Raw genomic sequence first — 3,264 nt, 5'->3', positions numbered from 1 at the left:
ATTTTCATTTGTGACCCCACAAATATGTTTACTATTGAGACAGCCAAAGTTGTGATAGGGTGGGTGTATAAGGTAAGAGCATGATAATTTGGAAGCAGACACCATCATGTTTAATTATAGACTACATTAATAAAACATTATGAATCATGAAAATAATATTGTTTTATTTATATATTTTGTATATATTTATATAATGTATATATAAATTCAAAAATCACAATGTTTATACAACATTTACTCAAATGTCTGAAATAAATATTAACAAAATATACAGGTTGGACTAAGATCGTTTTGTCTCTAACCTCCACAGTATCTTTGCATATCTTAGAAAAGTGTGTCATTTCTTTGAGATTTCATTCTTTGGAGGGCAGGTTTGGCAACCTACTGGAACCTTTGTGAAATTCAGTGTAGTGTATGTCCTTAGCTGTTGCATCTTTGCACTGGAATTTGTAGCTGAGAGGTTAAGTGCAGATGCCAGATTTAGCTTGCTCTGTTTCCCGGGTGTTCTTATAATGAATAACTTGAATAACTTGTGTAACACTCAACTGTGTCTCAACTTATACACCATGTATATCTGTTAACAAATTTCTTCTAGATAAACACAGTATTTTTTATGAAGGGACTTTCTATTGACTACATTTCATTGTTCAAATTTAAATTTGCAGTAGAGACACCTTTCAAAAATAAAGAAGTCTCAAGTTCTCTATTTTAGGACCATGTTGCCATAGACCTACTCCTCTCTATAATCATAGAAGCATATTCTAAATTCTAGAGGTAGTCAAACAATTTCAAAGTCATATCTATGAAGACAGTAAGAACAGATATCCCAAACTGATTATAATATTCTTTGCATAATGATTTCAGATATCAAGAGATGGAATTCATTCTTAACTTGACAAAACTGAGAAAAGACACATTAATTGAGAATCTGGAGTTTAGCCAGTCTTGCTCTGGGCCCAGGCCTCAGTGCATGCGGGTGCCCGGCCAGCTGCAGGCCATGGGTAAAGTGGGCACCATAGGGTGTAACCGACCCTTCCCTGGGGCGCCACGGCGGCGCTGGTGGAAGCAGCAACATCAACGACAGCGACAGCCACTCTGGTGGCCAGGCTGTGGTGACAGTGAGGGTGAGGTCGAGTGCCACACCTCCATGGGCCTAGCTGAGCTTCAGAAGAACGTACTTGCTGGGCAGTCAAAAATTGACACCAACATGAGTCCGAAGAAATGCCCTAAAATGCGTTCCCCACCTCAGGAAGACACAGTTGCATGTCACAAGGTCAAATGCCTGAGAAAACCATTAGCTCGAATCTATAGCAAAGGAGAAAAGAAAAAAAATGCTGCGAATGTGATCCGAAGTGCCGTGAAATCCAATAAGCAGAAGATCAAAAATGCCAAGAGAGGTTCCCTGGGACTTTTTCCGAATATAAAATTGAAGGCAGCAGAACCTCCAAAACTTCCATTCCCATCATGTCATTCTACCAAGGCAGTGGTTGCAAAGCAGGCCCTGAAAAAGTCCCTCAAGATCAAGCAGTTTTCTGGGAAAAAGTTTCAAGGGAAAAGGCAACAGAATAAAAAACTTAAAGCTTTCTACCAGGTCCGGAGGAGCTCTAGGAAGTGCAAAGCTGAGCTGCAGTCTGAAGAAAGGAAACAAATAGATGAGCTAATTGAGAGCGGGAAGGAAGAAGGCATGAAGATTGATCTCATTGATGGCAAAGGCAGGGGTGTGATTGCCACCAAACGGTTCTCCCGGGGAGATTTCATAGTAGAATACCACGGAGACCTCATTGATATAACCGATGCCAAGAAGAGGGAGGCTCGATATGCACAAGACCCCTCCACAGGCTGTTACATGTACTATTTTCAATATCTGAACAAAACCTACTGTGTGGATGCCACTCGAGAAACAAATCGCTTGGGGAGACTGATCAATCACAGTAAATGTGGCAATTGCCAAACTAAGCTACATGCCATCAGTGGCGTGCCTCACCTCATCCTCATCGCCTCCAGAGACATTGCAGTTGGGGAAGAGCTCCTGTATGACTATGGCGACCGTAGCAAGGCCTCCATCAAAGCCTACCCTTGGCTGAAGTATTAACCATGCTGTCTCCCAGCCTCCCTGCCACCCTGCCTCCTTCAAAGGACAAAGTGCCCTCAAAGGGAAATGATTTTTTTAAACACATATTTATTCTTAGCTAATTACTTCAAATGTTTTTAAAATGTATATTAAAGATAATTTTTCAAGTAGTATTTAAATATCTGTTACAAGTTTCCAAGGTGGACTTGAGCAGATGGCCTTATATTACCCAAACTTCTATATCCTAGTTGTTTTTGTACGTTTTTACATACAAGTTGAACATTTGTGTTTCCCCGCACAGTCTAAGACTCAGCACTGGTTTCAGAAAATGGAATCAAACATGAATTAGGAAGCTGGTTTCTGTCCAAGATGAAAGCTAGGACTTCTGCCTCACCCTACATCCAAGGACAGGTGGAGGGAGGGTCCTGCCAGCTCCACGGATGTCTCCAAGCTCATGTTCTCAGCAACTTGACAAGCATGCACATTGAGTGTATGCATAGTTTTCAACAAAAGTTTCGCAGTAAGCTAGTCTTTCCTTCTGCTTTCTCCAAAGATTACTGAGCCAGGGCTTGGAGGCCTGGCCAAGAACAGATCTCTTCTACTGGCTCCTAGCTTTTCTAGGCACCTCAAAGCCTCAGTGTGAGCAGTCAGACTAGAGGGGGCTTGGAAAAGTACTGTTCTCCTGCCTGCCGGGGCAGGTTTTCTGAAACTACTTTAATTCTTTATATAAATGTGAACTCCAAATTTATTTTTAAAAGAAATCTAGAGTTAAGATTTAAATAAATTTCATCCTGTAATTTACCATATAGTTGATTAGTTTAAGTTTCTTTATCTTTCTGAGTTACTTGTGATGAAGGTTTTTACTTGTAAATAAAGATAATTCTGACTATGGACAGCAGTTACAAACATTACATAAGAATCTATATAAAGAGGTGGCAGGTTGTATTCAATCAAGAAAGGCAGTTCTTCTAATTGACCAGGGATATATGGTCTTAACCAGCCAACATTCAATATGTTTCATAGTGTCCTGTGCAGGGGTGGGAGGGGGTGGGGAGGTGAGGAGGGGTGGTGTGTGGGGTGGGGGCACACAGACTACTCACCACCCCCACATTTCTCCATAGTGCTTTTGAGTGAGAGTAGTAGGAAATATTAGAAGGATTTAGAGTATGGAGATAAACAGATAGAAAATACAG

General features: G+C 40.9%; 1 pseudogene; it reads left to right on the top strand.

The window, feature by feature from the left end:
• Positions 1–874: 874 nt before the first annotated feature.
• LOC102929147 (N-lysine methyltransferase KMT5A pseudogene) lies at positions 875–2,793 on the top strand (annotated as a pseudogene).
• Positions 2,794–3,264: the final 471 nt, after the last annotated feature.

This window comes from Peromyscus maniculatus, chromosome X, assembly GCF_049852395.1.
Source record: "Peromyscus maniculatus bairdii isolate BWxNUB_F1_BW_parent chromosome X, HU_Pman_BW_mat_3.1, whole genome shotgun sequence".
In the NCBI taxonomy this organism is placed as follows: Eukaryota; Metazoa; Chordata; class Mammalia; order Rodentia; family Cricetidae; genus Peromyscus; species Peromyscus maniculatus.
This window is presented reverse-complemented; position numbering and strand designations above follow the sequence as displayed.